At 44.0% G+C, this 18,946-nt stretch overlaps 1 protein-coding gene across 7 annotated transcripts in view; it reads left to right on the top strand.

Moving 5' to 3' along the window:
- ENOX1 (ecto-NOX disulfide-thiol exchanger 1) overlaps positions 1 to 18,946 on the top strand; it is a 276,927-nt gene that overhangs the window by 27,336 nt on the left and 230,645 nt on the right. For 2 of the 7 annotated variants that reach the window (XM_083748448.1, XM_083748443.1), the window contains exon 1: positions 3,890 to 4,058. The exons of the other annotated variants lie outside the window; for them this stretch is intronic. The gene's annotated coding sequence lies outside the window, so the exon portion shown is untranslated. Of the gene's footprint in view, positions 1 to 3,889; positions 4,059 to 18,946 lie in introns of those variants that run through there. 7 annotated transcript variants of the gene reach the window in all.

The following is an 18,946-nucleotide window of genomic DNA, read 5'->3' as shown; positions in this document are numbered from 1 at the left end:
CATGCGTAGAAGCACTAAACTGCGCCATGCACCATTGCGCAGAACTGGTCCTCCAGTTGCAAATTCCTCGGGATGCGTTCAGACGTCCGGAACAGATCCCGTTCGCAACCGGAGGTACCACTGTAGTTGTTTATTTCCTTGACATCTGATGGGAGGCCATTCCACAGGGCAGGCACCACCACCAAGAAGGCCCTGAGCTGTACCTACCCCAGCTATTACTACTGCTATGGCGGCATCAAACCCATTTGAACACTTGTCTGGCTGCAGTTTGCAGGGGCCTCTCTTGTGCTGCAACAACGCAAACCGCTTTAAAGGCACGCAGTGTAGCAGTACTTGCTGCCTGTGGAGCTTACAATTAACTTTGTCCCCTGCACAGGGGCAGCTGCTAATATTTGTTTTCTTTTCTCTTTGATTCTTGCCAAAGAAGTTTTGACTTCACGCTTACAAAAATATATATATTTTTAAGCTATTATGTGGATTTTTGCTCTTAACCACACATCAGATTTCCAATACAGAATTTGTGGCGTGGGTTTCTTATCTCCTTGCCCCAACTCCAGAGCAACCAGCGGGTTTTCTGCTATGGCACGGGCAGGCGGCAACCAGAAGCCATGTCCCTGGGCACCAGCCGCTAGCAGGGTGGCTCAGAAGCAGGGTGAATTTGATTTAAATCAAATCGATTTAAATCACTAGTCAGTAAGACTTGAATTAAATCATTTTTTATTTTATTTTTTACAGAAAGACTCATTCTTGCTGGTATAATCTTAATATTTACAACCAGAGGAAGGTTTCATTTTTGGAATATTAAATTTTCAGAGTAGTTTTTTTACAGTTATATCAAAAATTACTGATTTGGTTATACTGTTAGAAATACATAGAGAATTAGGAAATTACTGTGAGGTTTATTAGTTAACTGTTTATATTTGGACAACTTTTCTGCTGTACTTTATTGGAAGGAGAAAAACAATCATTTTCTTAATAACAATTTAAGCAATTTATTTAACTAAAGCAATAACATTATTGCATATGCACCCATGTTTGTTAACTGATTGAAAAACAAATCCTTATTTCCTGATGAATAGCCTTTGGACTATAATATAACTTAAATAGAAAACTATCTTTAGAAAGATTTTTCCTCCAAAAGCATTTTATATTAAAAATCTGATTTTAATTATTTTTTTTTAAAAAACACACCATAGATTTTTATCCACCCTGCTCAGAAGCAGCGGAAGATGCCTTGTATGTGCTCAGTAGCATGGCCAGTGGGTGGGGTCCCACTGGGTCCCAGACATCTGTGGGGCGTCCCATGGAGGAAGCAGTGAGACAGAAGAGCAGAGAACAAGGTGAGATATCTGGGGCACCCCAACAAAAGCCAGCGAGGGGGACAAAGTAAGATTCTTTGTGGAAGTGTCACAACTATTTCTAAAATGTCTGTTGCTTTTAAGTGCGGCAGTTCTGGGCTTCCCAGTTATATTATCCTCAGTAAGTACATCATAGATCTTAGACAGTAGTCATTTTAGCATTGGACTGTGAGGTCATTCTTTTTTATATATAATCAAGTTAGATTCCTGTTTATTACATATGTCACTGAGGTTTTTAAGATACAGTATCTTATCTGAAAATGCTTATTAAATGGCCATGTCTTCCCATTTTGTTACAGATTTCACCATATTGCAGAATTTGATTAATGCTGGGGAAACCCAATGCTATTAAGAACCAAGTAGTTTCCAAATATCATTATCACTGAGGAAATGCCTTCAGATCATATTTCTTTTTGTAAAAAGCAATGACATTAAAGGCAAAAACTTAGAACTTGCTGTGTGTGGCTTACTGTAGCATACTCTTGATTAACAGGGTTTTTTATTCAGCTGGCTAAACCTGGGGAGAACTGTTATGGCAGAACTATAATCAAGTAGTAGCATGTTAGCAGCTCCACGGGACTGGAGGATATTCCCCAAGCATCACCGTCTGGGATCGACCATCCAAGTGGGAATGGAGCCACCACAAATCAGTGCCACCTACACCCAACTCAGACAGCCTCTCCAGAAGGACACCATGTCTCTCTCCCAACAGAAGTCATCATACATGGTGACCAAAGCAGTTTCTGTGCCAAAACCAGGCACAGATGCCTGATTTAGATGGATCTAGAACAGGGGTTGGGCGGGATGCAGGATGCGCTGTGGTCTAAACCACAGAGCCTAGGGCTTGCCGATCAGAAGGTCGGCGGTTCGAATCCCCGCAACGGAGTGAGCTCCCGTTGCTCGGTCCCTGCTCCTGCCAACCTAGCAGTTCGAAAGCACGTCAAAGTGCAAGTAGATAAATAGGTACCGCTCTGGCGGGAAGGTAAACGGCTTTTCCTGGCACTGCTCTGGTTTGCCAGAAGCGGCTTAGTCATGCTGGCCACATGATCCGGAAGCTGTACGCCGGCTCCCTCGGCCAGTAAAGTGACATGAGCGCTGCAACCCCAGAGTCGTCCACGACTGGACCTAATGGTCAGGGGTCCCTTTACCTTTACCTTTACCTTTAGAACAGGGGTCAGCAACCTTTTTCAGCCATGGGCCGGTCCACCGTCCCTCAAACCTTGTGGGGGGCCGGACTATATTTTGAAAAAAGAAATAAATGAATTCCTATGCCCCACAAATAGCCCAGAGATTCATTTTAAATAAAAGCACACATTCTGCTCACGTAAAAACACCAGGCAGGCACCACAAATAACCCAGAGATGTATTTTAAATAAAAGGACACATTCTACTCATGTAAAAACACGCTGATTCCCGGACCATCCGCGGGCCAGATCGAGAAAGCGATTGGGCTGCATCCGGCCCCCGGGCCTTAGGTTGCCTACCCTGATCTAGAAAATCAGTTTCCGAAGGTCACCAGTGGAGATGTTGGCAGCCTATCGGAAAAGGGGAAATCGTTTTTAAAATAGGTTCAGGTAGGTAGCCGTGTTGGTCTGACAAAGCCAAATTAAAAAATTGTCCAGTAGCAACTTAGTTGGTCTCTAAGGTGCTACTGGGCAATTTTTTAATTTTAAAAATAGGTTTTTGTGAGGTTTGCAAAAAAACAGTCCATGCAGCCCTGCTAATTGCAGTGGATCTGATAGTCAAAGGGAAAATTGCCTCTTTTCAACAACGTATAGGAGACTTCTTCCATACATCAAGTCCCACCACTGGTCCACTTAACCGCGGACTACTGTTTCTAACTGACAGTCTTCTGCAGGGTCTTTCCTAGCCCTGCTAACCGAGTTCTGTTTTACTAGCAATTCCAGTGACTGCCCCTAGGACCTTTCTGCTTTCAGAGGACACTTGGGTCCCCGATTCCTGTCTCAAGGGGGGCAGTTGCCATGAGACTGCTGTCTGGATCTTGCTGAACCATTTAGTAACAGCAGCTTGTTCTTTGCATGCACATCTGCAGTCAACTTGACAGAGAGCATTGTTGCTGCGTTAGGCAATATTGCTGCTTTTATTGTCTAGGGACAGTAAAAACTTTGGACCAACTTGTGTTGATTTAGACGTTTATGGATCTGTGGGGCTCTTCAAAGGTGCAGTTGAACAAAATGCCCAGTGCACGCTGCAATGATGAGTACATTTGATTAATTGATTGATTAATTGATTAATTGAGTTGTACTCTTGCTTGGAAGCTGATTGTAATAGGAGCTGGGCATGGCTGAGTGGCTTCTTCATTTTGGTTTTATTTCTGCTAAATAATTCCTCATACGGTGTATTATGCCATGTGTTGTTGTTCATCTGAGGTTGTATTTACCTAATTTTAAGACCTGCTAAGGAACAGATGATTGTTGTTATGTCCTGATATGTAAAACTGTTAAGTTGTGGGTGAACATATCAGACGACACAGCGATTCTTCAAACAGCTCTTGTTTATTCACAGGCCAGAACAGAACTGGACTGAAGGGTTCAGCCAGCCTGCTTATATAGAGCTCCACTACAACGCAACTGTAATACTTTCTGTAACTATCCAATCACTGAACGTCACTTTCAATCCCTTATTTGCATATGTGGACCTGAGTGAAAACTATCTACAGTATCCTCCTACTGGCCCAGGGTGAGAACTTCAGTACATAACAAAAACCACAGAATTCAAAGAGGGTGTACTTTCTTTTTTCCAAAGCTGCATACGAAAGTTCCAATTTGGAGGACCCAACCATAGTGCTTGGGGACTGGAATTCAAACAGTGAAATGCTCCGGTTCTCCATAATTATTCTGGCACAAGCATTTCTGAGTTCCAAAATCATTTCTAATAAATTGAATGTTCTAGCAATCTTTTTTTTTTAAAAAAAATAAGTTTTTTCATTTGAAGAGGAACCAGTGCATGAATATTAGGAATCTGGCACATGACATTCAAACAGCCTCCAACAAGTTTTCACATAAAACAGGGTTGACAAGAGTGTTGATTCCAGTACTGGGACAAGAACTACGAACTGGGAAACAGAAATTAAAATGATCCTGAGAATATTTTCAGATGAATTTGCAAGATTTTGGATTTCCACGGGATAAGCACTGTGTTCATCCTTCTATCCTGGGACATGGGTGGTGCTGTGGCCTAAACCACTGAGCCTCTTGGGCTTGCCGATCAGAAGATTGGTGGTTTGAATCCGTGTGATGGGGTGAGCTCCCGTTGCTCTGTCCCAGCCTCTGCCAACCTAGCAGTTTGAAAGCACACCAGTGCAAGTAGATAAATAGGTACTGCTGCGGCAGGAAGGTAAATGGCATTTCTGTGCATTCTGGCACTCGCCACGGTGTCCCGTTGCGCCAGAAGCGATTTAGTCATGCTGGGCACATGTCCCGGAAAGCTGTCTATGGGCAAACGTCGGCTCCCCCTAGGCCTGAAAGCAAGATGAGTGCTGCATCCCATAGTCGCTTTTGACTGGACTTAACCGTCCAGGGGTTCTTTAACTTTACCTTTACCTTCATACTTCTATGAAAATATGGGCCACAAAATAGAGACTTTTAATCATCTTACATAAACCCAGAAAATTGAGGTCAGTGTAAGATAAAAGTTGGCAATTAGGGCCGATAATTAGCCTGCAAGTTATCTTGCTGTTGCATATTATGTGAGCGTCCAAAAGTGTAATGCATCCTTTTTTTACATATATGCTGCAATCCTTGGGCAATATGGGGTAAGCTAAGGACAGCATGTCAGATATAATTCTCATCCTTAAGTCTGATTCTGCCTGCTGTTGTGGATTTGTCAGACCTTTAATACAAGTATTGTGCTTTTTGAATTTTGAAGCATTTTTTGGTTAGGTAAAATCTGCCACGAAAAGACAGTCTTTGCCTTCTCTGTGTTTTAAGGTTATAATTTTTACATTAAAGAAAACAATTGGCATGGCACAACGATCACAAAAAACAATTTTAGTGTCCTTTGATTTTTGACAAATGCTACAACGTGTCCTGTTGGTTGCAAGTTCAGTCGAAATAATCAGTTGGCTCAACTTGTATCTGTGTAGCTCTGTTTCATTAAAGGTCAGCCTTTTTACCAGATAATAATCTTAAATGTCAAAATTGCATATAAGTGTTGAGTATTACCTAGATTTCAGTATCTGGCTGAATGAATTTTGAAAACTGTCCTAGCCTCTTTGGAAAATGTCTACCATGCTACAATGAATAAGAACTTTCCAGAACATAAATCGTGACATGCCATGTGTAGTTCCTATGTATCAATTAAATTGTAAAATGTGGTACATCTTACATTGAAGACCAGAGCTCAGATGTGCTTCTAAATTCATATTAGAGAGATTTGCAAATAAATTTACTCTCCAGTTACCATGGAAGGATAATAGCAGGTCTGCCTCTATGGGCCAAACTAGACTTGATGATGGTTTGGCTGTCAACCAGATATTGCATCTCATCTCTGTTGAACTTCCCACCTCTGGTGTGGGCACATTCAAGTATTTGTGTATACGGCCTAGGACCCTCGTACCTACGGGACCGCCTCTCCTGGTATGTCCCACGGAGGAACTTACAATCTTCAAACAAAAACATCTTGGAAGTCCCAGGCCACAGAGAGGTTAGGCTGGCCTCAACCAGAGCCAGGGCTTTCTCGGCCGCGGCTCCAATCTGGTGGAACGCTCTGCCACAAGTGACTAGGGCCCTGCAGGACTTGACATCTTTCCGCAGGGCCTGCAAGACAGAGCTGTTCCACCAAGCCTTTGGCCAGGGCACAGCCTGACTCCCTCCTTTGGCAATCTTCACAGAACTCTAGCCCAATGGTTGCTATCAATTTGATTTGAATTAATTTTATAATGAAATGATTTTAGAATGTTGTATTATTTTATTCTTGTTAGCCACCCTGAGCCCGGCTTCGGCTGGGGAGGGTGGGATATAAATAAATAAATTATTATTACTATTACTATTACTATTATTATTATTATTATTATTATTATTATTATTATGTCATGCTCTATGCTGTCTTGTCTGCAGCAGCTACGATCACCTGCTATGATGTGGACACCCAGGATGTCTCCAGCAACCCCAAAATTATTCTGCAGGAAGACCTCAGTGGCCGATTAAATGCCAAAAGGGAGCAGATTTAAAACCACAATGCTCCGATGGTGTATTCACCATAGATATTTCAGCTGCCTGATGGGGGCCATTTGAGAGAGACCCATGGTTGCGTGTCGAGGTCCCCTAGCCACCCTCTAAGTAAATCACAATTCACACAGAGATTCTTGTTTAAGGTTTTTGGCATAATTTTGGCCACAACTTTATTAAAATACATAATGTGAGTGTTTGCTTAGGCATTGGTTACGACTATCTGTCCCCGTCCAGGGACAGAAGTGACTTCTGCAACCCTGCAAAAGTCAGGGAAAACATTTTGGGGAGACAATGGAGCTGGGCGCCAGACCCTCACCTCTCCGTAGATGCTCCCAGGGGCTCTTGCGTGGCCCCTAGCCCTTTGACAGGGGTTCAGACAAGAGCATGGTGAGCCCCTGGATTCCTTTAACGGAATACCCTTGCAGCAGCAGCATTGGAGGGTTAGGCACAGCCAACCCTTACCCCTCCACCAACCAATTCATAAAACCAATGCCTAACCGCAACCTTACAAGTTGTGACGATTTGCTACGCAGTAGGCAAAAACCAAATGGCACCAGCCAATCAGCCAAATGGATAACATTCCTACCAGGCCCCTGCCCCAAAAGCAGATGACCCCACAACAGACGCAAATTAGGGAGGGTGGGCGGGTGATCCGATGCACGCAACGAAAAAGAACGCACCACACTGCGTGCAAGAATATACAGTGGTACCTCGGGTTAAGTACTTAATTCGTTCCGGAGGTCCGTTCTTAACCTGAAACTGTTCTTAACCTGAAGCACCACTTTAGCTAATGGGGCCTCCCACTGCTGCCGTGCTGCCGGAGCACGATTTCTGTTCTCATCCTGAAGCAAAGTTCTTAACCTGAAGCACTATTTCTGGGTTAGCGGAGTCTGTAACCTGAAGCGTATGTAACCTGAAGTGTATGTAACCCGAGGTACCACTGTATAACCTATGGGTCATCTCACAAATTGGTAACATCAAAATCTCCCCAACAATCCAAAATAGCCCAATCAGTCATGGCCATCTAAACAATCCCAAAAGGGGGTGTCCTGCTAGACCCCACCACAACACGTGTTCTCCATGAAGGAGAACATGCTTGGTCGGAGGATAGGGCTGGATGATATCTGGAGTAAATAAGGTGGAGTGGAAGAAGCGGCTGAGATACATCGTCCAGCCCTATCTGCTCTCTCCATATCGGCCCCGCATTAGCCAGGTATCCTCATGGCAGGGTTCCCAGCCCCCACTGCGCACAACACAGCACACAAGCCTGCCTCTTCAAGGCAGGTTTTCAGCCTCCTGGCAGCCAGCCAGCCAGCCCTCTGCAACCAGCCAAGCAGACGACCAGCAACACTGTCAGCAAGCTGTGCCACTCCTTACCCTGCAACTCCCCGCTTGGGGCCCCTCCACAGGATCGGGCCCTGCTCAGAGAGGCACTGCCGGCCTTCCTGGGCAGTGCCCCCGCCTGGAGCTGTCAGCCCTGGCCCACATCAAAGTCTGCCCCTTGTCACTTTCACAGCCCCTGTCTGGAGCCCCTGTCCGTTTAAGACCCTGGGGTGTAGCACCCACCCTGGCATGACCGGAGGTGAGGAAGAGAGACTTGAGCACAAGAGTAGTCTCTCTTCCCCCTTGTGATTCCCAGAAACTAAATCTCAAATTCTGTAGATTGTTAACTTGAAAGTCAAAATCAAATGTGACTTGAGTGTTTAAACATTTAGCCCAATTGATTACTGATAGGGCTAGTGTCCATTTACATTCAAGTATGGCAATTTTGGCTGGCTGGTGGATCAGGAGGAAAATAAACTGATGTCTGGCTAATCCATAAATTTTGAAATTTTAGGCACTTAACAAATTAATGAGGCGAGACAAATGCAGCATCTTTAGACTTACACGCTATTAAGAAACTCTTACCCAGATTAGAATTTCATTAATTGTCAATTCAGCAAGACCTTCTTAAATCAAGCTCTTTCTAGTCTCCTGAAGAATAAGCCTCAATAAAGAAAAGTCACTGAGAATTATGTAAGCAGCAAAGCAATTTCCATGGTAGACCATTCCTTGGGTCTGAACCTTCCAGACCTTCTGACCTTCCAGACCCGCAAGGGCGTTTTTCTTGTGTCAACAGACCGTGCCAAAAAGTGTCACATTCTGAACTCATATCAGAAAAAGGAGAGGCAATCACATGCAACTATATAAATTACATTCAACTGCACTGCAATAAGGGTTCCCAAATTTTTTACCCCCAGGGCTCACATGCATAGCTGTCAACTGTCCCTTATTTGGCGGGAAAGTCCCTTATCCCAGCGCCGTTTCCCGCTGCTGTCCTGGATTGATGATGTCCCTTAAATTTCCTGGGTTTCAAAGGAAGCAGCTCCTTTCCCTCCCTCTCTGCCGGCCAGGGAGGAGGGAGGCTCCAACTGTGTTGCTTGGCTGCGTTGCTCACCCAATAAGGAGTCTAAGAACGACTGGGGGGTGGAGCTTGCATGCCTTGTGTTGATCAAATCGGCCGTGTTGCCTGGGGACTCAACTTTTCTCAGTGCTTCCCAGCGGAGAGGCGACAGTGGTTTTCCTTGCTGCATCCCCTTTGCCGGGTTGCTGCGCTGTGGGAATCACCACTTGAGGCTTCGTTTGGCTGCTGGTTGACTAAAATCCCTTATTTTGGCTGTTGATCCCTTATTTTTGAGGCTGCTGGTCCCTTATTTTCAAATCTGTAAGTTGACAGCTATGCTCACTTGAAATGGCTGAAAATTACTGAGAGCCACCAGTCACAGAATGATGCTGCAAGGACAGAACCACCCCTAAAATGGTGGCAGACCCAGGCGGAGTTTGGCATAATCAGCTACTAATTACATACACAATTTTCTACCAATATCTAATCCATCTTTGGCAATTGCTTACGGATGCTTATTTAACCATTACCAGTTTTTGGAAAGAATTACATTTATATTGAAAGTAATTAGGGGACAAGCAAAGAATGATTACTTTGTAGGAGAGTGGTATGATTTCCACCCCCACCTTCGTCAACGATAAAACTCATTATTTCGCTCCTTCATATTATATGTGGGGCTTTTGAAGTAAACTACTTTTCTGACAGATGTGCTATCTTTGGGTATACATTATGAGCCGCGTGTAAACTGTTATTCTACCGTAGATGGGGATATCATTTCAGAACCCAGAGTATCTGGAGGAATTCAGGTCCAAATGTCTTGTTTCTTCAACAACAGCAACAAAAATTCTGCAGTGGATCAGAGTGACATCCAGGAAAATATTTCAGATTCAAATGGCCAAATGTTAGCATTCGATTTTAACAAATAAAATTGAATTCTGGTTAAAATCAAATAACTAAAATCCACCAACTGGCTAATAATGCCACGTTCCTATTATTTAAGCCCTAGCTTCTATGTTATTAAGATATTACAGTGGTACCTCAGGTTAAGTACTTAATTCGTTCCGGAGGTCCGTTCTTAACCTGAAACTGTTCTTAACCTGAAGCACCACTTTAGCTAATGGGGCCTCCTGCTGCCGCCGCGCCGCCAGAGCACAATTTTTGTTCACATCCTGAAGCAAAGTTCTTAACCTGAAGCACTATTTCTGGGTTAGCGGAGTCTGTAACCTGAAGCGTATGTAACCTGAGGTACCACTGTACATGCTTCTTAAATGAAGACCTAGGTGTCAACTCCATGGGGCTGGGATGTTCTCAGCTCCCTCATCCCCATAAGTTGGGATGGAGCTGAGCTCCCCCAATCTTGTGGGGTTGGACCTTGCCGGGCCTCCCCGTTCTGGTGCTGGGCTTCGCCAGGCCTTTCCGGCCTCCTCCCAAGGCATATGATGGGCTCCCACAATGTTGGGTAGAACTCAGCATGCTTGAAGGAATATAATTTTTAGCCAAGATAATTACTGACATCACTTTCTACTGATGTCTAATCCATTTCTGGAAAATACTTATGACCGCTCCTTTAACGACTGTCAGATTCTGGAAAGATTTAAAGGGTGCTGTGTTGGACTACTGGCATGGGAGAGTCTGGGGGTTAGCTTTAGTGGGAAAACTTGCATATAAATCGAAGGTAATTAGGGGACAAGCAAAGAATGATTATTTTGCTACTTACCTTCATTGGAGGCTTCTAAGCAGAGGATCGTGCTTTAGTTGAGACTCCTGCATTGCGGTGTGTGGACAAGGTCCCTTCCAACTTTACAAATCTATAGTTCTTTTCATGAGGAACAATGGGACATCCTTATGATACTTGGAACCAAAGAGTTGGTTGTGGGGGTAACTTCATGTTGCAAGGGGTTATTGGTTTTTTTGTTGTTACTATGGTTATGTGTTTTTGTGTTTTTTACATTGTAAACTGCCCCGTGATCCTCTGATGAAGGGCGGTATAGAAATAAAATAAAATTGTTATGTACTGAAGTTCTCACCCTGGGCCAGCAGGGGGATACTGTAGATAGTTTTCACTCAGGTCCACATATGCAAATAGGGGATTGAAAGTGGCGTTCAGTGATTGGATAGTTACGGAAAATGGTTACAGTTGTGTTGTAGTGGAGCTCTATATAAGCAGGCTGGCTGAACCCTTCAGTTCAGTTCTGTTCTGGCCTGTGTATAAACAAGAGCTGTTTGAAGAATCGCTGCGTCGTCTGATATGTTCACCCACAACTTAACAAAAATAATAAGTTACAGATAGGTAGCCGTGTTGGTCTGCCATAGTCAAAACAAAAAAAATTCCTTCCAGTAGCACCTTAAAGACCAACTAATCAGTTCTTGGTATGAGCTTTCGTGTGCATGCACACTTCTTCAGATACACAGAGGTTGATGGACTTCCATTTCATGCGGCTCAATGTGGTGCCTTCCATAGTTCCAGTTACAGATAGGTAGCCGTGTTGGTCTGCCATAGTCAAAACAAAAAAATTCCTTCCAGTAGCACCTTAAAGACCAACTAAGTGAGTTCTTGGTATGAGCTTTCGTGTGCATGCACACTTCTTCAGATACACAGGTTGATGGACTTCCATTTCATGCGGCTCAATGTGGTGCCTTCCATAGTTCCAGTTACAGATAGGTAGCCGTGTTGGTCTGCCATAGTCAAAACAAAAAAAAATTCCTTCCAGTAGCACCTTAAAGACCAACTAAGTCAGTTCTTGGTATGAGCTTTCGTGTGCATGCACACTTCTTCAGATACTTCAGTTCTTGGTATGAGCTTTCGTGTGCATGCACACTTCTTCAGTGTATCTGAAGAAGTGTGCATGCACACGAAAGCTCATACCAAGAACTGACTTAGTTGGTCTTTAAGGTGCTACTGGAAGGAATTTTTTTTGTTTTAAAAATAATAAGCTTTGTGCCTGTGTTAATTATTAAAAGAGGGGGATAGACCTTTGCTTGTGGATATGATGCAGAAGAGAGAAGTGGAAGCAGAGCTTTGAGTTATACAGCGTTGTTTGGTGCAGATACAAAGGATGACAGGTTCCAAAGAGCCCTATTTCTGCCAGAGGATGGGAAGTTTTTCAACGCCTGCCAGGTCACTGCTGAGGTTGAGAAGCAAAAACTAAAAGTTGTTACCTGCAAATCTGAGACCCACTGTGCTCCAAGAAAGAATGTGGCTTATGAGAGACTTATGTTCTTCTCCAAAGATCAAATGAAAGCATTTATCTTTATGTCACAGATTTAGAGATGCTTGTACAAATTTGTTTTGGGAGCAAAAGAGACTCTGAATCCATGTAAACATACATTGGTTTGGTACAGAAGTTGCCACCTGACTCATTATCTCTGTTTCACATAGAGAGGGCTAAGGCTGAGAAGGCGAATTGCCCAGGTTGTCCCACTGAAACAGTGACTCCGTTGGGGTTTGAACCCAGATCTGATTGTTTATTCCTGTTATCGAACACAGCATTTGGATGATCCGTCTCAAGCAGAGTGGTTTCCCTTCAACACGCAGAGCTTTTATTGATTCCTCTTTCCCCAGGGGCTCTTTCCAAAAGCTTGGGCTTAGTTCACCCAAAGTGATTTATTAAGAACCAGCATGATTTGGTCAGAAAGATTTATTGAGAGATAATCTGATAGCAAATGACATCTATTTCGAGTAGTACAAGAATGGTTTTGTCGTGCTGCTGTGTTTGCCCTGGGCCTTTAAGCATTTTATAAACTCTCAAGATAGTTATCTCTTGCGCCTTCATTTATTATAAATGTGGGTATTTGTTCCACACTTTGATTTCTGGTTGTAGAATTTAGCACACACGAACCAATAGGGGGTTGGTTTTTTTCCTTTTAAAAACATGTTGAGGCTGTTCTAGGAAAGATGCCTTTCTTCTGGACCAGGGTGTGAGGAGGCTATGGTCCTTACACATGTCGCTGAACAGCATCTCCCATCAAGCACACTCAGCAGGGCTATGAAGGTAATGGAGTACATGGAACTGGCTGAGATGACTGGCAGAATCCGGGACCAAGGAGAAGAGTCGGTGGAAGAAGATTGGAAAAAAAATTAAAGTTTATCTTCAAAAGTATTGTAAAATTAAGGATTGTTAGAAAGATGTTGGGAAAAGAAAATTACGTGGTTTTAGTAGAAATGACATAAAGGATTAAGTAAAAATGAGTTGGTGAAAGAGAGAATGTAAAATTATAGTATATTAAGACAAATTATTAAGATTAAAAAAAAGGTTGGAAGGCTTTGCTGAAATAACAATTTGAATTAGAATACAAAAATGGGAGGTGTGAGGAGGTCAAGGAAATAAGTAAAGGAAAGAAAGCTATGTAAAGGTTCTATTTGTTCTTTTTTTAATTGATTGGATTTTTTCTGTCTTTTATTTTTCTTTTTTCTCTTTTTTCTTTTTGTAACCTTTAAAATTTTGAATAAATATATATATTTTTTTTTAAAAAGCACACTCAGCAGGGCTGATGGCACCTGGAGGGCCATGATTCTCCCGTCTTAGAGAATTATGACAAAATATATTAGCGTCAAAATTACCTTTCATTGGACTTATGTCAGCAGAATAATCTGTGGCTATGGTGCAAATTTGGTAAGTCCTGCATACATTATGGGGGTTATAGCTGCTGGGAGAATTTTTTTTTTTTGCAAAAAAATTATTAGTTTTTACAATATCAACGACAAACAAAAACATAAAACAAACAAAACATAACAAACATAAATCATAACCTTATTGAAAATAACAGTTATTTACTTTGTAGAACGACTTCCTCGTTTCCCCTTAGTTGAATTTCATTGCATATCCTTATAACTGTTTTCAAACGCCCAATTTTAATACCGTTTAAATTAAACATTAACATCTTTAAATCTTCTCCTTCTTGTATTAAACATATTATTTTATCAGTTAACATAAATACAATCCTAAGCCCATTAAGTATCTGGAGGCTATTTCCAGTTATTTTAGCTTAACAAATTTAGCTAAATAATCATTAAATTTATTCCATTCTTTGTGGTGTTCCTCCTCCTTCTGGTCGCGGACTCTTCCGGTTAGATCGGCTAGCTCCATAAAATCCATCATCTTCATCTGCTGGGAGAAAATTTTGGAAACTCGTTTAGAAAGAGATCTCAAAGTAGAGCTCACACCTCTTTTATCAAATCTTGGAAGAGTGTATCGTATCCTGAAGTGAACAGTTGCCTTCTCACTTGTCTTAAATCAAGCTAGCTGCTTGTTACCTTCACCCCCCTCTCAGTTTTCCTTCTCTCCTCCCTCCTTCCTATTCCCTCAGCACATTTTCTGTCCCCTTGTCTCCCCTCCATCCCAGCAAACACCAGCTCCACTCATTCTGAATTTTTAGCTTTCCTCCCTGACCCTTTACTCAGTCTGTTTACTGCTTTCTCACTTCCAAATGATCTCACTTTTGACCAATAGCCACTGAGAGAACAAGGAAGGCACTGTCCCGGGTTAGGAAACTGCTCATGATCACAGAGGTGGAGCCTAAGGAGCTTGGCCTGCTTCCCGCATGCGAAGACAGGCTCTGGTGGATTGAGCAAAGAAGACCAATTGTGGGTCAAACAGCGAAGAAGGTGATTTCTGTACCTTCACTGGAAAGGAGGGCAAATGGGGCTTGTCAACCTGGGAAGGTTGCCACCAAGGTTGCCACTGATCCTAAACATCTGTCTCCTTAGTTGTTGTTGTTTAGTCGTTTAGCCGTGTCCGACTCTTCGTGACCCCATGGACCAGAGCACGCCAGGCACTCCTGTCTTCCACTGCCTCCCGCAGTTTGGTCAAACTCATGTTTGTAGCTTCAAGAACACTGTCCAACCATCTCGTCCTCTGTCGTCCCCTTCTCCTTGTGCCCTCCATCTTTCCCAACATCAGGGTCTTTTCCAGGGAATCTTCTCTTCTCATGAGGTGGCCAAAGTATTGGAGCCTCAGCTTCACGATCTGTCCTTCCAGTGAGTACTCAGGGCTGATTTCCTTAAGAATGGATACGTTTGATCTTCTTGCAGTCCATGGGACTCTCAAGAGTCTCCTCCAGCACCATAATTCAAAAGCATCAATTCTTCAGCGATCTGCCTTTATGGTCCAGCTCTCACTTCCTCTCACTTCTCCTTAGTAAGGGATAGCCTAACTAACGTTGTCTATGCTCTGGTAACCTCTAGGTGAGATTACTGCAATGCATTAAATGTAGGGCTGTCTCTGAGGACATCTGAGAGCCTTCAGCTGGTGTATAATTCAGTGGCCAGGTTGGCTCACCAGGGCAAGATGGTTTGAGCATATTACACCCATCCTGACCCAACTGCACTTGCTGCCACTTTGCTTCTGGGCCCAATTCAAAGTGCTGGTTTTGACCTATAAAGCCTCAAACAGCATGGGACTGCAAAACCTCAAGGATTACCTCTCTCTATATGAACTGACCCAGACGCTGAGATCATCCTCTGAAGTCCTTCTTCTCCTCCATGAGAGAGCTAGAGGGTGGCAACATGAGAACAGGCCTTCTCGGCAGTGGCTCCTCATTTGTGGAAGGCTTTCTATGTCCTTTTAAATGTCTTTGTGGGAGTGGGGTTATTGGTTTGTTTTTGAATTTATTTTATTGTGCTTTATGTCTCATTTTGTATTTTTCTGTTGTGAACCACCCTGTGGTCTTTGTTATGTATTGAAGTTCTCACCTTGGCCAACAGGAGTATCGTGTGTATATAGTTTTCACTCAGGTCCACGTAAGTTAATTTAGGCGGGAAACCCTGGGTTGTTGTTGCTACAATGCTGACAGCTGGCTGCCTATAAAAGCAGGCCGGCTGAGCTGTTTGCTGTTCAGTTTTGTTCTGGCCTGTGAATAAACAAGGGTTGTTTGAAGAATCGCTGTGTCGTCTGATATATTCAGCCACAACTTAATACAGTGGTGCCCCGCAAGACGAATGCCTCGCAAGACGGAAAACCTGCAAGACGAAAGGGTTTTCCGTTTGCGAGTTGCTTTGCAAGACGAATTTCCCTATGGGCTTGCTTCGCAAGAAGAAAGCCCATAGGGAAATCTCCGGGGACCTCTTTTAAATGCTGGCGGTGGGGAGCAAAGCCTTTCCCCCCCTCTGGCCTTCAGAAGAGGTCCAGGAAGGCCGGCGGGGGCCGAAAGGCTTTGCTCCCCACCACCAGCATTTTAAAAGCAGTCCGGGATAGCAGGGAAGCGCTTCCCGCTATCCCGGACGGCTTTTGAAGGCAGGCGGGGGGGGGGAGCAAAGACTTTTGCCCCCCGCCCACCTTCAGAAGAGGTCCTGGACCTCTTATGAAGGCCGGCGGGGGACAAAAGTCTTTGCTCCCCCCTGCCTGCCTTCCCGGAAGAGCGGAGAAACGCAGCGCGTTTCTTCGCTGTCCCGGACGGCTTTTGAAGGCAGGCGGGGGGGAGCAAAGACTTTCGCCCCCCGCCCGCCTTCAGAAGAGGTCCAGGACCTCGCAAGAAGAAAAAACTTGCGGAACGAATTAATTTCGTCTTGCGAGGCACCACTGTAGTCTTAATAGCAGCAGCAGCAGCAGCAATAATAATAATAATAATAATAATAATAATAATAATAATAATAATAGATAGATGGTCTGGGAAGGGAAGGATGTTTAATTGCTGAAACAGGGAAAAGGCAGGGCAGCCAAACGACAAAACAGTGACAATTTCAACAAAACCCTTGTATCCACCTGCATTTCACGGCAGCTGCACTTAGATTTGTGCGTCTGTCTCTCCTTGAATTATCTCCATTATCTGATACGAGTATGGGGCACTTCAGATTCCCATCAAACCCTCTGAAAGAAAATGATGGGGGAAGTGATTAAAAACTCATTGAAAACAAGGAGTGGTTTTATACACAACAACAATTTTATTTATTCTCAGCCTTCACCTCACCCCCAATGAGACACAAAGTAGCTTACTGATAAAAATAAGAACCACTGAAAACATAGAATAAACCAATTGAAAAACTAATAAACATATATCTTCTAACACATCTGTTAAAACCATGCCAATAATTACAATAAAAACAGCATGGCGCCAGCCTTTTCATTAAAAGCATTCGTTTCCCAAGAGCCTGTTGGAGCAAGAAAATCTTCAGCTACCAGGAGAAGAACAGTGAGGAGGGAGCCAGTCTTAAGTTCTCCAGGGAGGGAGTTCCAAAGTCTGGGAGCAGCCACTGAGAAGGCCCTCTCCAAAATTGGCTTTTGCATTGCCCAAATCAGTGATTTGAAAGTAACATCTATGTTAGCTCGGTTTGATATAATGGCCCGCTTCTATGCGTGCAAAGAGCGGAGGAGTGGCTGTGTCATGTCTGAAGATGCCCCAGGTCAGAGTCAGCCAAGGCTGCATGTCCATGGACTGCAGTAACTATGGCAACGCAAATGTAGAAGTTCATCAAGCTGCAGAGATCACAAACATGGAGAGCTGAAACCTAAGACAGCCCTGCTAATGCTTTCTACTCCCATGACAGCTTGTGGGCGGTTTCAGCTTCCATGATAAATTGGCCCTGACCCTTGCCACAGACCTCATGGATTAGATTCCAGTAATATATGATGGTGTGATAGTTTAAACAGAGGACGGCTTGTGGATCCGAGAGACCGTTTGTGATGCAGAAGCTACTGGTATCTAAAATGCTCTCGCAAGTAGATTCTTAATAACATGAATACAGGCTAAATCTGGGGTCATTGCTGGGAAAATGTGTTCTCCCTAGCAGAGAGCGCGTGTTGCGGTGGGGGATACAAGCCACCCCATTGTTGCTGGGCAGATTTAAGGAGGGACCCAGGCAGTGAATTGGTTAATCGGGTCGCTGGGGAGAACTGCTTGTTGCCAATTTTGAAGGAGGGGTCAGAGGTTTTTGTTACGATATTGAAGCAATGCTGCTGCAAAGTCCTAGCTTGAAAAGTAAACATGATGGGTATGTTGAGACTGCCCGTGGGAAACAGAGGGACAGTCAATTCACAGTGCGAAGCACCGGAATTAGCTCAGAGTGTAATATGAGCTCTTCCGTTTATTCCTGTCCGGGAAGTACAGGAAGTGTTTGTTTTAACACTGCTGGAGTTTGAAGAGAGCAGTCATGTTTTTTGTAACGCTGCAAAGACAGAAATAAAAGCATGTAAATACGTTTCTGTCTATCTCTTTCCCCTGCCCAGGGGGGGAGGCAGGAAAGAGGGGGTGTGTTCTTCTCACGTTTGAGAAGAATCGCCTATCGAGACCCTGCCTGCGCTTGCTGGAGAATGCAGCCAGGGAGGTCAACAGGGAATCAAGCCGGGTGCCTAGGATTGTTGCCAGTTTCTGCTGATATGGGCTTGAATTTCCGACAGTTTTAAATATTGGTCGCCCAATTTTGGGCCTCCTCTTGGGCTGCGGGCACCAGATCACCCGCCCATCCTCACTGTATGGGGGGGGGGTTGTTTGCTTGACCTTGCTATGCCTGTCATGGGGTCATCTGCTTTGGGGCAGGGGCCTGGTAGGAATTTTGTCCATTTGGCTGCTTGGCTGGTGCCATTTGGTTTTTGCGTACTGCGTAGCAAATCGTCACAACTTGTAAGGTTGGTGGTTAGGCATTGGTTCAAATTGGTTGGTGGAGGGGTAAGTGCCTACCCCTCCAATGGTGGTGCGGAAAGGGAATTCCGTTAAAGGAATCCAGGGGCTTGCCATTCTTTTTGTCCTTGTCCTTGGCATCGGACTTGGGCCGTGCAAGCCCCCAGTACCATGCGGGTGAGAAGTTAGGGACTGAGGCCCAGCTTCATTTTCTCCCCAAAATTTGTTTCACGCACTGGCTTTCGCTGGAATCCGAAAGTCAGTTCTGTCCCCTGGGCAAGGACAGATAGTTGGAACCAATGCCTAAGCAACCACTCACTTGGATGTATTTAAATAAAGTTGTGGCCAAAATCGTGCCAAAAGCTCAAACCAAAATTGATGTGTGATGTGTGAGTTATTGGGGGGTGGCTTGGGGACCTCGACATGCAAATAATATCTTCCGTCTCTCAGCACCAATCTGG

Source organism: Podarcis gaigeae, assembly GCF_964106915.1.
Source record: "Podarcis gaigeae genome assembly, chromosome: 7".
NCBI lineage: Eukaryota > Metazoa > Chordata > Lepidosauria > Squamata > Lacertidae > Podarcis > Podarcis gaigeae.
This window is presented reverse-complemented; position numbering and strand designations above follow the sequence as displayed.